The following is an 18579-nucleotide window of genomic DNA, read 5'->3' as shown; positions in this document are numbered from 1 at the left end:
GCTGCCTCTGGGGGTCCCTTAAAAATCCAAACTGTTTCCAGCATTAACAAGGAGCAGGGAAGACTGGTCTGACAAACGAGAGGTTCCCAAGCCTCAGTAAAGAATGAGGGAGACTCCTGCATAGCTTGTTTTTGGTTTTAGAAACTTTGCTTTAGCGTGTGTGAAATCACAATTTCAAAGCATCGCTGAAAATAATGAACATAGAAACTACAACTAATATATCTGCATTAGCTTCTCCATTATAATTTAGAAATCCAAGAAACAGATTAACGTTTTTTTTTAAAAATTGTCATTTTGGTAGTAAATAAGACTGCCTGTGACCTTCTGCTTGAAAGCAGTGGGTTTAACCATCTAAATCATTTATGCCCTATGAAAAGAGGAGTAATATCTAAAGAACTTAAAAATTCTGGGCTACAGAACGTCTTTTATCACAGCATCTCTAGAAACCCTGGGGGTGAATTAGAGAGAGCAGCCTTGTGTTTCACATAGAGACGGTTTCCAACCTGAAAAATGAATCTTGGATTCTGACTTTGTACAAGAATTATCTACAGAGGTGGATCAATAATTGGCCAAGACACTCGCCCCGCTTCTGACCGATGTCGGTGCCAGACCCGTTAGCGTAAATCACCAAAACCACGAGGGTGGAAATAATGACCCGCGCTCTCCGTGGCAGAGTGCACGAGCTACGAACTGCGGATTGCTGGTCCTTCACACGGCATCAGGAGGCAGTCTCCAAAATGAAAGCAACTTTTCCTTCTTTTAATAAAACTGTATTCGTACATTATCATATACCAAAAAGCAAACAATCAAAATGAAGGTGAAACAGAGGTAACAAAGTAATGCTGGCTTACAAATTTTTTCCTAGCTCTGGTTGATGATAGTCTGCTTGCCCATTGAAGTGTAAGCATTGATATCTTTTGCAGTGTTTTTATTTTGCCCTTCAGAACTCTGGCTGCTTGCACCTCCCACCTCCAAATCTTTTAGTTTTCTAAATCTGTAATTCACTTAACATATAGATACACTCATGATCATCGTATATACCTAAGCGTGTGAATGCACGTGCACGCGTATAGCACGCCTTCAACTGATTTTGCATGCGTATTGGTCACAAAACTTAGGAAATTTCTTGGCTTTTATTTCCCTGACAAAGCACCTTTCCTTTATTCAGAGAAAGTTTTTTAAAAATCGTAAAAATTAAAGACTGAAAATAACCCAGGGTTTTTTTTTTTTGTGTTCTTTTGGATGAAGAAGGAAATGTCATCCTGAAATTTATTAATTTTCTCTACAGGAAAGACTTTGCCAAAATGCAGGAAGGCAGGAAAACAATTTGACATACGTACTACTTGCGCCAAAGTCCTCAGATCAGTTACTGTAGAGAAAGTTAAAGCCTTGAGACAGCTACTCCCAGAAAGCTCAGCCGCAGCCACTGAGTTGCTACCCCACTGCAGATTTTCCAGTTCAGAATTTGTCCTTTTTTCCTGCTGGTCGGCCATGGAGACACGTGGCTGCGAGCGGAGCCTCGAAGGGGCGCGTGCAGCCCTGCACCGTAACGGACCCTGCTGACGCTCTGCGGGCTCGGCGGCTGCGCGGGAGCAGGCAGCTCCTCCAGCTGCGGGTGAGCCTCGGCACTCATCGTGCGGCTGCGCTGCCTGAAACGCCTCGCGGGTTGGAGAGGGACCCTGCAGGGCACTGTGGCACTGTTTTACACTAATAAAAACAGCTTTAAACTTTTAAGTCCAACGGCCTCACGAGCCCCTCATGTGAGAGAAACGCACAATCGCAAGTTTTCAGTTTTCAGAAGCTCTGCTGAGAGCATAGATTTTAGAAAAGATCTTTTCCTCTTTTGGGGCAGAAGGCCAAAAAAGTAAAGCAACATGAATGAATTTCAAGAAATACTTTTGTTAAATATCTTAAATGTCTATATCTGGAAGCTATATCTGTGCACCTGGAATTCTGCATTACAAAACGGCGTTACGCAGCAAACTGACCGTTATAACATTTTGGTTATCTTTCGCATTCACCTTTTGCAACTCGTGAGTTAACCTTACACGCGCTCAGGTGTAAAAGAGCCATCATTTTTTCAGTTTTGTTCCTTAGGAGAAATATATGATTAAGATGGTGAAAATATTCTCTGAACTCCTATAGCATAACTGAATCGCAATCAGAAACAGGTATATGAAAGTTCCCTATAGAGATTTGATTATACTACTGTCAAACAATAAATACAAATGAGAGGCTTAAAGAAACAAAATATCTAGAATTAATTACGTGTCAGATCCTGAGGAATTTAATCTTGAAGATTACCACAAACTCGCTTTGAATACATTGCACAGACTGAAAATGGAACAAAGACTGCAACTGGTGGGAGAAGGCAAGAGGAGGAGGTTAAAGGGAACATTAGTTCAGCCTCATTGTATAAGCACTTCTTCTTTACCTTTTCTTCATTGTAGAAGGGTGGGGGATTTATTTTTGTGCTACTTTAAAAAACGACCCGATAGACGTTTCAAAGAAGAAGGAACTGGAGAAACAGTAGCGTTGACGAATCCACTGCTGGTACTTGCTGATCTGGCACGCTGGCACAGCTGCAGTACGTAGGCGTTATCCTACAGTTCACCCTGCTTACAGGGTGCCGAGGTGAGCACCATCCAACGGTTAGAACTGACAAAGCCTCGAGGAAAAGCAGAATACAGGATACAGGCGGGTGAAGTCCTTTTCTGCTTGAGATGCTCTGGCTTGGCGGTTTTGTTTGAAACGGGAGCAGAAGCAGCCCAGGCCCAGATGGCTGCACGACACGAGCGGAGCTGTGTGGAAAGGCAGACCGTTCTCCGCTTCCCGCTCAGACCTGCCACTTTGCAGATTCCACGTTTTCCATGGGAAGCCATGTTCCTGAGGAAAACTGCTTATCCTGCTCAATGAAAATTGCATTCTGTTGTGGATGAGGTTCTGCAATAGTGCTTTCCAGTATGCGTCAGCCTCTATTTTATTGCCAGCAGTGAAAAATTCCTAAATCTTAATTGAATACAAGACTGCCAAGGTGCAGGCTGCTTTGAGGATGATTTGGTTTTGAAGTGCCTCCCCAGTAAGTGTTGCTCTTGGGTTGGGAGCCTTATGCCTCCCGTGAGCCGTAAATCACCGATGCTGGCCGAAAGGAGTCCATCACCGATAGGCACACCTTAACGTATCTTCTGATCAGAGATGCGTTCCTGAGAGAGGCTTTCTAAGTGAATGAATGAAGGTGTTCTTGCAAAAAGACCTTTTTTATCATTTATTTGGAAAACAAGCAGTGCAGTAGGGCCCAAGCCACACCAGGGAAATGAACCTGTTACTTAACCTGGACTAAAATGTTAGGTCTGGCTTCGGTAAACATGCTGGATTAAGCATAGGCACTTCAACAGTGCTACTAATGTGCTTATCTTTAAGAACATTATATACTGAGTATTCAAAACACTGTTAAACAGAAACAGAGAATCGTATTTGCAACAGTTATAACAGACGCCAGAAACTATTTCATCAGCTGATAGAAACTACTGCCATTTTAACATGCTTTTAAAAATGACATTGTTGTAAGTAAGTCTGAAAACTGCATTAATTGAAAGATTTGATAAAGTGTTTATCAGTTTAACCAGTTCACTGGTTAGGTAAAGTTGGCATAATGTGCTTTGCCCGTTTCATTGGTTCCATCACCCGGTCAGTAAGAACGTGATTCAGGTGGCTAAATGCAGGTTTCTAATGCCACTTTAGTACCTGAGGTGTCGCGTGGGACCACCAGGTATGAGTTAAGACCTACAGGACCCTTGGACGTCTCTAGGGTGCGGCTGGAGGCCAGACAGGGCACCCTTGAAAGCTGAGAATGGTCTTAGAGGCTTACGGCTGAAGGCTGAGCTGCTTCCCAAGTCCCTTCCCTGTCTTGTTTGAGTTGATCTTGTGCGTGTCGTTGACAGGGCAAAAACTTCTAAAAAAGAAGAGTGGTAAATCGCAAAACCCAGCCGTCACGTTCATGCAATTTTCTGTTAGTTTATCACTAATGTGTGATAATAGGCAAAACAGTCTTTTGTACGATTTTTCACCCCTCTGTCTAAAAATGCTTCCCAGAAGAGGCAGTGATCAGCCGTCACTGGCTGAAGCTACCGCTCTGTGTATCCACTTTGTACTTCATAAACGATCACCGGTTGGTAGATGTACGCGTGTCATGTCTTTACTGTTTATGTAGATACAAAATCAGCCGCAGGCCTGGCGTGGAATAGGGGTACGGTCATCTAAACAATTACTTAGACCTGACTGCAGTAGTCCACGCTTTTCCAGAACTGCTGTGGCGTCTGAAGGCCCCGTAGCAGAGCCACCTGAATGTCCCCAGCTCTTCTTCCACAGCTTCCCAGGACTACCTTTGTATCCTCAACAAAATTTTCACTCTTTTTTTTTTTAAACTACCAGTTTCTTGTTCCTGTTAATCAGACACGACACGGGAATAAAAGGGACAAATGATAGTGCCTGCTGAAATTGTAGCTGTATCTCATGGTTCCTACGTGAAGTAGAATTACTGTGCGTAAAGGATACGGGGAAATGTGCAATCCAATTATAACATTTTTTCTAAGTACCTATTAAAAATATATGCAATTCTTTTGGGCCCCAATTTGATACTTCTTCAGCTGGCAAGAATACCAGTGACAAAACCAAAATATTTGAAATCAATACATTTCTTCTTTTTGTTTGTTATTGCAAAACTTAAACAAAACCTAATTGCCTACCTGTATCCTCAAGTGGGAGCGACCCACTTTCACCTCACTGCGCCAGTGAATATGTAATCATTCTTACAGAAGGGGAGGATTCAAGCGGGAGGGCTGCAGGAGGGCGCAGGGGATCCCAGGAGTAACCAACAGCCTGCTGCCCGCGCCACTTTACGAGGAGATCTGAAGCTGGTACTTTTTGTTTTAATAGCTTTGGTTTCAAAAAATTCCTGGCCCTGTTTGTTGCATCTCCTTGGGTGTGATTCCCGAAGAATCCATATGTTTTGATCTCAAGCGATTTTGTCAGTCGTTCACACTTCACAGGTCTCTTGTTCTGTCCTTTACTACATGATCCCCACTTTCTTTTGGGGTTAAAGTTTGAGGGGGGTTGGTTTGGGTTTGTTTTCCCCATTCCTTTGCCCTTAATAGTGAAGAACGAGGAAAGAATACTTCGATTCTCCTTTTTTTTCCCCAACATCATAACGCAGCCTTGAAGGATGTCCCCTTCACAAAGACCTCCATTCCTTTGTCTCATTTCATGGTATCTCTGTCGCTTCCTTCCCACGGAGGCTGTGAGGGAGCTGGGTCCCTGGATCCACCACAAAGCTCCGGGTGAGCGCGGGCTGCAGCGTGACGTTAGGTGCGGAGGAGGGCCAGGGCACCTGCCGGGCCCCGGGGGGCTTACTGCTGCCTCTGAGCTTGCCTTCAGCGGCAACCGCTGATTCAGCAGCTGAGCCGCCGACGGCGAGCTGCAACATAGTGGGTCCATAAGAAAGCCGTGAAGGAAGGTGTGTAAGGCACTCAGCGGTTTCAGGGCTTGGTTGGTTTTTCTCTTTTTAAAATTTTTGTCTGCTGAAAAACTGGAGCCTTTCTCTTTAGTTGGTTGTGGTATTGGCTGTAACTCATCACCTGCGTGCACATCCTCCAGTGCCTCCGTGATTTGACCTCATAGGACGAGTAAACAGTTGACATTAAGTGAAACCCTCCGCTACTTGAAGGATGTGAGAAGAAGATAAAAGGGTGAAATCCTGGTAGAAAGTGAATTTTCATCCTGAATGATAAAGCCAAATGAGGTCAGGCTGATACCACCTGCTGGAAGGTGCATGCATGGCTTCTTTCCCCACCACCTCACAGTCACTGGTACAGAGCAACAATATGCCAGGTAGTTATAAATATCGGATCCCAGTCATCTGTACTTGGTGCTATTTTAAACTCTTCCACGTGAGAAAAACGGTTAAAAATAAAAATACAGCCTTTTTATTCTTCTCTAAATGTTCTGTTCAGTTCTTCATGCTCAAAGAGAATCACAGACCCGTCTATAAATATCTAACCCAGATCTACAATTGCTTGTTAAAAAGAGGGTGTTTGGTAGAAAATTGAATGAAATACAAAATGTCTTTTATTATATTTTTATTACAGACCAGATGCGGCCTCTCAATTTACCCTCTATCATTTGGAGATGTACATTCACCAAGAACATTGCATGTGTGCATATAAATATTTGGATGTTGTCATGGTATAATAAAGGGTAATTGATGAGAAAAATCCCTGTGGGATTTTCCACTTAAGAGCACATTTCTGGTTTAGCACTATTGTCTTCAAACCAAACATGTATGAATGCATCTATTTCGATTGATCCCAAACAGAAAGCAACAGTAAACAGGCAAGGATTTGGCTTTTGGTCAACGAGTAGCGCTGGCGAGTCGAGGGAAACTGTGCAGGCAGGGCTGCAGCGCGCGGCGGGTCGGGCGCTACACCTCCACCGTCCCTGCAGATTGCAGATGGGGACCTGCGCTGACGCGGGCAGAAGCGGTACGCGCCTGGCAGGGAAGAGGCGCGGGAACCCAGTCAGGTCACCGCGGCGCTCTCAAATGACCGTTTACTATTGCCAGGCAAAAAAAGTAACGCAAACTATTGGCTTTTGATGCGTATTTGTGTGGTTTCAGTCTACCCGTATACAAAGAACAACCTTTAGAGTACTGAGCTAAGAACTGGTTTTATATGCCATTTGACTTTGGCATGTAATCGCCTGTCTATGCTGTTTTGAGACATATATTTCTCTTTAAATTCCTGTGGGAGCTTAGCTACATGTGGTGCAATCAATGCATGCTGAAAGGCCCTAACTGAGAATTTCTAGATGCAGGACAAGGCGAGGCTGAAGAAAACTTAGACATATCTGCTGATTTATTTTTCGGATGAGTCGGGTTTTAACTGCCGTTAATCAACAGCAGGCTCCCGTACTGTGGTGTTGCGGTAACAACACCTGAACCCGGCAGAGGAAGGCCTGTTCCCTTACTGATGTCCCGCACGCTCGTAATCCCTTCGCTGGCGAAGTCGGAGCCACCGGGAGGTGCCTCCCGCAAAACTGCAAGCCAGCAAGCGTTTTGTTCTATCCTTTGAAAGCACCCCAGCGCGGTGGGAGCTGCAGAGGGCACGTGAGCGATGATCTCCCTGCCCAGCACGATGGTCGCTGATGCTGTTATTCCTGCCAAAGCTGGTTAATGTGCGGAAGATGCTTTTTCTCACATACACGGGACTATACTGAAGACACATGTAATGTGGCAGTTTCTATAGTAACTACTTGTTCTTTACGAAATAGCAGATTAAACCTGTACGCCTTGTTATTGTTCCTTTATCCTATTATCTAGACTACTCAGTTACCACAGATAAAATTTTTTATTCTATTCCCTTGCCGACATAACTATACCAGGCGTTTATGCAATTGCAAGTAAAGAGCACATTTGAAAAACAGAGCACTCTTAGAATTTTAAAATTGACCGCTATCCGATCATATAAACGCACCAAAAGACATACGTGCATATATAGCGAAAGCTAAAATTTCAAAATAAAACTGTAGAGATTATCTTTTTCATTAAAGCAGGGCAAATTTATGATTTGAGTATTACCATCTTGCTGGGAGAACAATGCAAGTCCTGTATATGACATTTCTTTTTTAAACGCTAGGAGTTTTCCAGAACAACTTTGCCAGTCGAGACGTACCGGCAGACTCTTCCCGTGCGAACAAGACCTCAGATTCGTTACCTACAGGCAGATTTCCCTCACGTGGCACACCCCGCCATGGCTCTTATTTCTGTGCGGGAAAATGTTGCTGCGTTGTGTTTGACACGGAAATATTTCATTATTATAACTCATTGATGCTACAGCTCTGCTGCTGATGTCAGCACTGGAAGTGATATTATTTACAGGAACCCGACGCTTTCTGCACCGCGTTGTGGTTGCCTTGTTGTGGGAAGAAATGCCTGCATTCCGCCTGCCTGAGCGCCTCTGTGGCTCTCTCCGGCAGCAGCGCATCAGTAACCAACGATGTTTATAAAATCAGCAGCGCAGGGAGCAATCACAGCTGCTTGACCAGGGCTGCAGATTCAACGATGCAACGAGTACCGTAGCACGGCCAAAGGGAAAAAGACACCAGAAAAAATGCAGAACGTAGATAGGGTAAATCCGTTAACGAGACGAAAAGAAAACGACGCTCGTCATTACTTAAGAAAAGCTGTAGGAACTGGCACACGCACGAATGCAAGAGACGGGCAAAGAGGGGGCGGGAGGGGGCAGGCAGCGGCAGACCTGTGCCCGAGAGCCGCGGGGAGGGCGCGGTGGGCGAGTCCCAGGCGGCGGCGATACCCGGGTTTTCTCCCCGTGCCCGGTGGCACCGCTCTGGCGCCTCCGTGCCTCGCTCCCGCCGCTCCACCGGCGCCCTGAGGCGGGCGCCGCGCAGCCAACGGCGGGGGGCACGCGCCCGCCACGCGGCCCCGCCGAGCCCACGCAGGCGCCACGCGCCTTACGTAAGGCGGGAGCGCAGCGCCGCGCACCAGGCGGGAGGCAACCGCGGAGCCGCCCGCCGCCGCGCAGCCCCCCCCCCCCCCTCCCCGGCGCAACCTGCGCGGCCCGGAGCCCCCCGCGCGCCGCGGGGCGGGGGCCGCGCGCCCGGCCACCCCCGGGCGGGAGCCCGCCGCCGCCCGCGGAGCCGCCCCCCCCCCCCGCCCGCGGTGCCCCCCGCCGTTGGCGTGGAAACGGGCCGGCAGCCGGCGGCTCCTCCCTCCCCTCCCCGCCCCGGCCGCCGCCGAGAGCGCGCAGCGCCGCCCCGTCTCCCGCGGGGCCAGCGGCCGCGGGGTTCCAGCGGCGCCCTCAGCAGCGGCTTGTGACGGCTTATTGCCTAGGGGCAGAATGGGAAAGGGCAGGGCCTCTCTCCCGCGGGGGCCGCGGGCGTAGCGGCGGCGGTGGCGGGGCGTCTGCTCGCTGCGAGCCGCCGGTGCTGATGTGGAAAAGGGCCAAAGCAGAGGGGAGAAGCGCCGGGGGATGCGAGCGGCTCTTCTGATGGACTGAGGAGGTGGAGGCTGCCTGCCCGCCCGGTGCTCGAGAGGTGAGTGAAATACTCTGCGTTTCTTTCTCTCTGAAATCAGCCTAGCGATGAACGTTTCCTTCTCCGGGTGTTTCCAAAATAAAAAAGGGACTTCTAAAGCAAGAAGAAAAAGATGTCATTTTGAAACAATAAGCTATGCTTTTGCTGGATGAAAGAAAAGATGAATGTCTCTGTGAGGCAGAAATATTTCGCTGTGTGTAGGGAAGAAATGGGCAGGGGAGGCAGGCTGCTGATACAGTGAAAATGACCTTCTCAAGGGATACCGGCCTTCTGGCAGCTGCTGCTTCGGCTTGATCCCTTTTTCACAAAACTAAGTCATCTCCCTTTCCTCACCTGGACTGTAACCCATTAATGTCCAATACCCGAGCCTCGCTAAGATCCGTTGCGTTCTCATAATGATTCGGAAAGATAATCCATTCGATTCCGCCTGTTGGGAGAAGAACCTCCACGCTCCGTAGCACCTCCTCCCAGGGAAGCGCAGGCTGGCTAACGCGCCGTCGGGAAGGGCTCCCGGCGGCCGGGTTTCTGTGATAAATCCTACCTGTGCCAGTCGCAGCTGCCCGTGCCAGGGCTGCGTGGCTCTGCGGAGCCTGGATGCTCTGCCTCTTCGTCTGCGCTCGTGCGTGTGCGGGAGCGGGGAGGTTGTGTTATATTCACCTGCACCCGTGGCCGGCTCCCACCTGCAGCTGTGAACCACAAGTTTTTGGTATCTTTGCATCTGCACGTTGGGTGAGCGAGCCGTACGCAGGACCCCAGCCCTTCAGTGTTGGCTGGGAGAGCTACAGACAAATATGTGCCAGCTTGATTTCTGCTAATGGTACGGATCTGATCTGGTTTGGGCTGTTTCGCTGTAGAAGCTGTTTAACGTGTGTTCTTGCGGTACTTATTCTGGAGGCTGCTGACCTATCTTGATGACATTTTCCTGTGCAAGATCTGAGAAAAATTCGCTAGTTTTCCATTCAGCATTTCTTTATATCCATTTACTGATCCTCTTGCACCCACAATTTGATTTTTATTTCGGCTCCGTATTTCGTGTCATTGTGGGTCACGCCCTTCGAGGGGCCGTCAAAATTTCATCTCCAAAGGTTACAACAGCAGGTCGGGTAGAAAACCACGATACTGTGAACATCTGCTTGTGGATCACGAAGGAGTAAAAACGAGCGTGCATTTTGTCCTTCCTTAGGAGATATTGTTTCTGGCTCTATGGATATAGACGTTTGAAGTCTGAAGGCTTAGGTGCTGTGATAGGCAGAAATAGTGGCTTTTCTCCAACAGGGCACATACTTGCTAGCTGAAGAGATGCAGCTCTGCAGAACAGGGAGCTCTTTGCCTTTAACTTGGCTGTCTCCATCAAATCATTTGGTTGGAAGCTGTCATGCAAAAAGCACAGATCCCTGCCCTTGGATAGAGGACGTTATTGCAGGATAGGCCTATGTGTATGGAATAATGAAGTTCCAGTCTCCAAGAAGCCAGTGATGGGTGCAATCAAAAGCAAACATCTTAGTTACATGGCATATTTAGGAGGAAATCTCATGATATCACCCATTACCAAAGCACTGGCTTGCATTTTCAAAGAATCATCCCACTTCTGTGCGTACGTGCATGCTTATAAGGAAAGAAAAGCAGATTAATTCTGTGTAAGGCCGCGGGGATGTCATCCTGACAATGGACCTTACAGAGATGAATAAACTCCGCGTGCTACGTAAAGAATGCTACACCTCCGTCTGAGGATTATGTGCTTGTCACTTCACTGACCACTGGTGAACAGAGCTGAACGACTCTCCCGGAGGCGTTACCTTGAATTTAGTGAGCCTTCAGCACAGCTCGGGGTTTCAGCTACAGGCCTTGGCTTTGCATTTAACTATGATAATCTAAAAATAACCAGCCAGGTAGTTCTGAAGGACCGAAGTGAAAGTGTTCTGGTTGTCTCGGTTCGGATTGCACGTCGATGGAATAAGGTACGTTAAATTTTAAGAAACCTAGACAGGACCAGAAAAGAGAAATTTGTCCCTTCTTCTTCAGGAGTCCACCTGCTGAGCGGTGGGGAAGGGGATAAGTAGGGGGATAAGGATAACAGAACACTCGGTAGACAATAAAAGCTTAAATCCGTCAATGGTGAAGTCAGCTCTTCCTCTCCAGCTTAAGCAGATAAGGATTTTGACAGCAGATAGTGTCTTGGTTGGTAGGCAGTGGTGAGGCAATATAAGGGAATGATCTCTTTTCCTCTCCCCCCCATTAATTAAAGAAAAATACTCTCAATTCCTTTGGGTTAAATCGCAGTAATTCCGCTTATTTCAGAACAGATTCTCCGGGTTTATGTAACTGAAACGAGAGTTGGCTCTGACTATTCCTGGTTGAAGTTTTGGCCCTTCTTTCAGCAGGGTCACTGGAAGTCTTGTCGCTCGCGTCGGTGGGGGAGAGCCCCGGCGCACAGAGCACGCACAGTGTCACTGGTCAGGTTCTCCCGTGCCCTCTAGGAACGACGATGTGGAACAGTTTTATAGATGATTTCAGGGAGGTCACAGTCTCAATGACAAATTCAGTAACTCTCTACTTGCAGCACAAACGCTAGTTTGTCAATTATCAGTGATTTTAATCATATTCCTTTTACTGAGAAAGTCGTGGTGTTATTCCCACAAATGCTGTTAAGCTTGACGTTGCCCGCCTTCAGCAGTAACAGCTTACTACACAAGCAATTACCTGTTTTATCTTAACTAAGAGAACTTTTAAACCAAAGCCCTTCGAAATCAAAATATTGGCATACTTAGATACAATTGTATTATTTATACTTGGTGAGAAAAATTGTCCTATTTTTATTAAAAAACAAGGCTAAGTTTTGTTCCTTGTGATCCCCAAAGCATCCGGAATAAATTCACAGCCATTAATAGTTACAACAGATTCCCTTCAGTCTACTTGAGAGGAGAATTTGACTTATGCTTTGTAGGTTATATTCAAAGTTCACGTTTTTATTAAACTTTCCAGAATCCAAGAGTGGTGATTAAGAAGTCCAAATTTCAACTACCATATTGATGAAAGAATAATCACAAAAGGGAAAGACTAGACTGGTCCAAAGCAACTAAAACTGATTCTCATCTCAAAGTCCCCTGCGATTTAAGGTATGTGGAATACACAACATGACAGAGAAGGGCTAAATTCTGCTTTTATTTGTTCAGCTATTAAATCTGGAGTGGATACATATTGGCAATTTAAGTTATTTTAGCTTTATGCTAGTGTCATCGAGGACACAATTTAACCCTTGAAATGAGAGCTAGAGATAAATACTCCTTCTCTCTCACCTGTTGCATTTCACTGACACTGAAGGGCACCGGTAAAGTAGGACGGAAGGACCAGATGACTGATGTGGGCCATCATTTCTATGTTACCTGGACTTCAAACATTTGTTACTATTAAATGCATTTAAAATCACAGCTAACAGAACACATGGCAAAATTTCAGAAGGCAACAGCTTTCCCTGTGATTTTTTTACTTCTGTAGCTCAGAGCATTATCTGTGGTTCAGCAGAAACTCAGCTCTCCCCAGAATTCCATTTTATTATTTAGTACTGGACATCCAATGTATTGTTAGAGAACGCAGCTTTACCCAACAAATCCTGTTTTCCTCTGCCCTTCTTTTCTCTTTAAGCCCCTTATACCAGAGGGCTGTTTCTCCTCTGGATTGCTAAGTCATCGCATCGAAAAGACAAGTGTGGTAACATTTCCAGACAATTCTGTGTTACGGCAGTAGCCCCTGAAATTGCCAGTGCTCATGCTGGCCAATGGGGAAACAGAGAGAGGCCAATCTGAAAAACCGAATTCCAATTCGAAGTATTCATTTTGCCCACATACATGAATGATAACGACCAGACAAGCGAATAATAATTTCTTAGGAACTACAACTTGTTAATCTGGTATTTTTACAGTAGATTTATTAAGTAGTAATTCCCTGGACTGGGCAATTGGCAGGAATTATTCTCATCGCTTTCAGATACCTGTAACACGGACATGTACCTATGGAGTAGTTGTTAAGGCTTCCCTTACAGCTGATGGAGAGAAAGAGAGACTCCTGCCACGCAGTTAATCCGAGTGGGTTTTGGTCGCTGTCCTGGCCTGATGAACTGACCTGGGGAACGGCTGTTTCTCTCCACTGCCTCCAAAGGAGTGACCGAGTGCCGAGCTCACAGGTAGCCACCTCCAGGCACATGCTGCATCTCGACAGATGAATCCCACTCTTCCTGACTACCTTGTAATGTTTAACCAATCTTAACTAGTTAATTATGAAGACATTTTCATGGTTCACCATAAATATTTGTAAGTAATAATGCAGTTGCTACTCCCTACCTACCAACCCTGTTTTCTTTGATAGTAACTAGGCTGGCAGGCTGGTTTCTTCCTCTGACTGTATCTTAACAATGCTGTTGTACTGTGGAGGAAAGGCTTCACTGAAACAGCACAAGTCGTCCAAACCTTTTATCCAGTTTTCCCTAGTACTCCAGGCAGTATTCTAGCATCCATTCCCAGGGTGTTTCTACCCTTATTTTGTGTGCCTGCTTTCTTAATTTTCAAACCTTACTGAGACAATGTGGAATAACTACCTTTATCCTCGCAAAACGCGTCAACGCAAATACAGTTAGACAGCATATCAAGTGTTGATGCACACATACAGTTGACAGTTGTGCTGGGGAAGGGAAGAACACTATTCAGCTGCACCGTAATCAATCCAGATGCAAGTGTCATGGCGTAGCAGCACACACGCAGCTGGACGTTTAGCTCTGGGGGGCTTGCTGGCTCCATGGGGTATGCACCTGGTTACTATACTCCTTCCTTTAACAGGGGAGTCTATGTATGATTCAGAAGGATACTTAGGAATCATCTAAGGGAACATCTTTCTGAAAATAATACAATTTGAGTTATTAGGTTGGGGTTTTTTTTAAATAAAAAGTTTCTTCTCTGGATATTTACCAGCCCCGAGTCATATAATCCAAATATTTGGAATGTATTAACAAAATATGATTTCATTTGGATATGTAATATCCATTTATACATTTATGTGAATTAGAGTGTTTTTCCAGTTTGGACATCTTATGAGGAAAGAAAGCCCAGGATACTAGCTGTTGACCTTCCCTGGTGTTTATGCTATGGGAGAGGATTCAAACCAATACTACATAAAAGCTTTTCCTATATCATTTAAAACACTAAAATCCATCAGTAAATTAACGCATACGACGCTAACCAAATCAATTCTAAACTAAAATATACCAGAATGAACACTGTTGCCCTGGAGCATCTCTCTGTACTGCCACCGAGTTGGTAAGTGTCCCACAAAATACCTTTGCTGCAACTGGGTCGTGGCAGGGAGATTTTTCTTTCAAGATGCCTTTCTGTGCCTGGCCTTTTAAATTTGGCAGAGTCAGGGTGCTATAATAGAAGCCATTTTGTAACGGGCAGATAGTTATAAATTCTTACAAGTGCTAAGAACCTATTGAGCTTTCATTTTGTATTGCTCAGCAATGGTAGAATCTCACCTTAATCAGTCATTTCGAGATATGTTTTTAACCTCTTTGTCAATCCATTTATGCCCATGAACAGATAAACTTACCTTAATTTGTAATTCAGTGACATTTATGTTGGTATTTAAAATTCTAAGGCTAGCCTACTTCAAATTTGAACAATTGTTCTATTATCATATTGTTTCTGTTCCCTGACTAGATGTGCATAAGTCCTCTGATTATGTTTCCTGCTGTGAATGTTCCCAAAGGCAAATCTGAACTTTGCCTCATGACTGTGATTACATAGGTGTGTCGTTTGCTTTTTGCAAGCGTGCTCACAAAAAGAAATAGAATGCTGAAGACCATATGTAATTTTTTTAAGTTACAGGAACAAATTCTTGGCTACTAATTTCAGCAATGTATTCATTCAAAGGATTAGCAATTGTTTTCGATCTGGCAAGATTTCAGGCTGACGTGCACATCAGTGCATCTTATTATATCAGTACAATATTCTTTGATCTCACAGGTCAAGTCAATATATAGCGGTCTAAACAAATGAAAGGATCAGGTAGCAACAGCAACAAGAGGCAGGAATCTGTGACTTTTGGCACTGCAAATTACAATTCTCCATTTTCCCCGAGAGGACCGATTGTACGCTACAGTCCTGAACAGTGCAATTCTACCTAATAGAAGTTAAAACACTGACAAAGTAATAACCTACCACATGGACAAAGAACGGAATTACCGGTTCTGTTATAGTCCCATTCGCTGCCAGTGCCAGCGGGCCATAAACTAAAATGAAATGTTTGCAGAGAATATTACCCTGCTCTGTGCTGGGAGAAGCCTCTCTCCTGGTGGTGTTGGCCTAGCAACTCTGCCCTTTTTCCCGCTTCTGCAGTCAAGGAAACCAAGAGCAGCCACTGGGGCTGCGGCCCTTGGGATCACACCTGGAAACTGTTCTCATTCCGGCTGAGATTTAGGCAGCTCCAACCTGGCTCTGCAGTGAAGGCTGGATCACGAAAACCCATTTCTCCCTATTCAGACCTTAAACTTCAGATCCCCTATTCAGACCAAGGCTAGGAGTGTCTGAATTTCTCTGTGGTTTTGACTAATTCATGTTGCTCTTCTAGTTGTGTCTTCTGATACTAGAAAGCAACGAACCGCAAGTAGAAAATACTGCACTATCCTAATTTGGAAATCATTCAGGCACAATAATTTTTGTAAGAATTGATCTGAAAGAACTGGGGGATGCCTATTATAGCAGAAGTATGCTTTAAAGGGAAAGCTGGGCACAGCCAGGTGGAACTCCGGGAGTACCTTTAAGTACCGTGGACTTAATTAAGTTCTCCCGTGATGGGAGAACTTCTCAGTGAGCAGGACAATCGCCTTCCTTCTTACCTCTTGGAGTAGTTCTACTAGTCATGTTATCTCACTTTGAGAGAATTTCAGCAAAGTGAAATTCAGGTGAGTACAAGGACAGTAAGGTCTTTCTCGTGATCCTATAATCTACATTGCTTCTACACTTTTTCACCAGTCTTTCCTAAGACTCAAACGGAAAAGGCTGACCAGACAGAAGTTTATAGTACTCCACAAAAAAGGACCTATAAGATAGGCAGGCAATTAACAATTGCCCAGTATCACCTACAGGACTACCTTTGAAATACAGGAAAAAGCCCTGCTCAAGAAAATATCTGTATTCAGATGTATTAAAAGTCATTTTAGTTGGTATTATCAGGGCAGTGGCCAATTGAAAAAGGCAAGAGTTCCTGTTCTTCTCCATTAGTGGAAAAGCACGAGTCGTTGTCCATGAAAACCAACACACTTCCCATTCCGTACTCAGCCTGTGAGTCTGAACTGAAGATGTTTTTATTAGGCTAGAGATGCCTCCCTCCATTATTCTGAATAGGATTATCCAAAATGAGCTGACTGGAGACAAGCGATAAGTTTGGTTGTCAGAATCAAGAAAGGCTAAATTTGATTAAAATCCTGAAAGCATGTAGGAGCTCCTGCTGATGGTATGACTTCTTATTCCTCACTGAAAATAACTTGGGAGTGAAGGAATTGAGACACTTTCTTGCTGCAAAACTATTATTGAATAATGTTGTCTTTTGATCACAACTAATAAAAATGGCATTAAAAGTGTACCATCTTATATGGGCAGCAAAATATTACAGAATAACACTAGGCAAATATCTTAATTATTTCCAAAAGCATTTTTTAAATAAAATTTGTACTTTGTCTATGTTTGCATTTGGTTTCTACACGTGAGAGTAAACGATATATAGAAAGTGCACAGTCCCCAGAAATTAACCTGGTTTCACCTATTTTATGGTGAAACATGAAAATATTAGCAGAGAGAATTTTGAATGTATTATTGTCTTGACAAAATACGGTATTTAGGTATCTTCATACAGTATCTTATTCTTGATGTTGCATTTCTCCAAATATAGGTAGTCTGGGATTAATCAAAGCTTATCTATACGACTGCATCTTTGGATTTTTGATACTTTATGTTTTCATGATTTATCTGTCAAGAATTTTTTCATAGAACTCCTCGAAAGCTTACAGAAACAAGTCAATTCAAGAAAATAATAAAGTGCTCGTAAACATTTGTTTAAAGGAGGCCAGATGGAATGCTGTCAATCTGCGCAGCACTGTTCTTATTCAGCTGTGAGATACGATGTGCAAATGGAATTTTTCTTAGACACGCTGTTTATCATCTGTCTTTACCTACGTTGTGAAGAAGACTTATATTCGATGGAGTTACATTAAGAGCATATCAATCTCATTGTTTACTTGGTGTCTGCATCTGTTTTGTCACTCATCAGTTACAGATTCCATATTTTGTAAGATGTAATTTAAAAGGATATATTTTTTCAGTGTTATCTAGTTATAAAATCCATATGAAATACTATTCTTCACCATGAATAATTTCTCCAGGTTGTATTAGGATTGGTCAGAGGCAAGCGGAGATCAACAGAATATGAACAGTAGAAGGTCAAGATTAAAAGCTTTCAGAAAATAATGCAGGTGTGTAAAATTTCTAAGATTTGGCTCTGCCTTTTAACTTTTACAAAAGCCTTTAGAAATTTCACCCGTATGGATAAGCTCCCTCCTGCAACGAACACAAAAGATGGGAAGGGACAGTTAAAATTATTGTTGTACAGGGCACCCATTTGCACTACTTAATGGCAGACATGAGAATCTTAAATACAAAGCAAAATTGTACCTCATTCTTAAGAACTGGAGGAAAAAAAGTCTCGGAAAAGTCAAGGAGATACGCTCGGTATTATGATGACAGTCTTGTTCTGCTATTTCTATGCCTTTCCCGTGTCTCTAAAAGAGCAAAACTACTTAAAACTTACTGGATGTCTCCCTAATGCACGGAGTCTTCAGTGGGCAAAGAGATGACGCAAATGGTTTGCATTATTCCTCTTACGTATTTGGTGCAAAATACACTTTGGGAGGAGGAGACTGCTAGTAAGTGTGTCAGTGGCATTCCGTCTTAATGGGATTACTGCCAGCTGGAAGAAATTGAAACAGAATTTGAATTGCTTTCAGGTGGGTTGGGCTGAAAGCTAAGTCAGCTGTGATCTCTTTAACTTAATTTCCTTCATTTGTGCTTTTGGTAGAGGTGGGAAGATACCTTATCAGGCACTTTCCTAGAGTTGAGAGGTAAGAAATAGTACGTGCCTTGTTTTCTGGAATGTTTGTAGCTTTTTGGGTTGATATTAGGTAATGAGTTATTCTCTTACTACTAAGATGCATCCTGTGGGGAATTTTTCAGTCTTGCACCAATGAAGAAGGCTGTTTAAAAGTCACAGGTGGCATTAGGAGGCAGTACCCTTGTCGTCTTTTCTTAGTTACAGTACTGATTCCAATACCTCAATTTAAAAGTCTTGAGGTATGTTGTAAGTAACCAAAACATAACAAACCCTGTGCTTTTAAGCACAATTACCCTGGAAGGCTACAAGTAGTTATCAGGCAAG

At 44.3% G+C, this 18579-nt stretch overlaps 1 protein-coding gene across 3 annotated transcripts in view; it reads left to right on the top strand.

Moving 5' to 3' along the window:
• GNAZ (G protein subunit alpha z) overlaps nucleotides 1-18579 on the top strand; it is a 102103-nt gene that overhangs the window by 14997 nt on the left and 68527 nt on the right. The window contains exon 1 of one of the 3 annotated variants that reach the window (XM_087768506.1): nucleotides 8772-9105. The exons of 1 other annotated variant lie outside the window; for it this stretch is intronic. The gene's annotated coding sequence lies outside the window, so the exon portion shown is untranslated. Of the gene's footprint in view, nucleotides 1-8771; nucleotides 9106-12097; nucleotides 12222-18579 lie in introns of those variants that run through there. One more of the 3 variants, XM_087768507.1, reaches the window with a different exon arrangement.

The sequence above is a fragment of the Nipponia nippon genome, unplaced genomic scaffold (assembly GCF_047370975.1).
Source record: "Nipponia nippon isolate SJK-2023a ecotype South Korea unplaced genomic scaffold, ASM4737097v1 scaffold_30, whole genome shotgun sequence".
Lineage (NCBI taxonomy): Eukaryota > Metazoa > Chordata > Aves > Pelecaniformes > Threskiornithidae > Nipponia > Nipponia nippon.
Note: the sequence above shows the minus strand (reverse complement) of the source record. Positions and strands in the feature narration are given on the sequence as shown.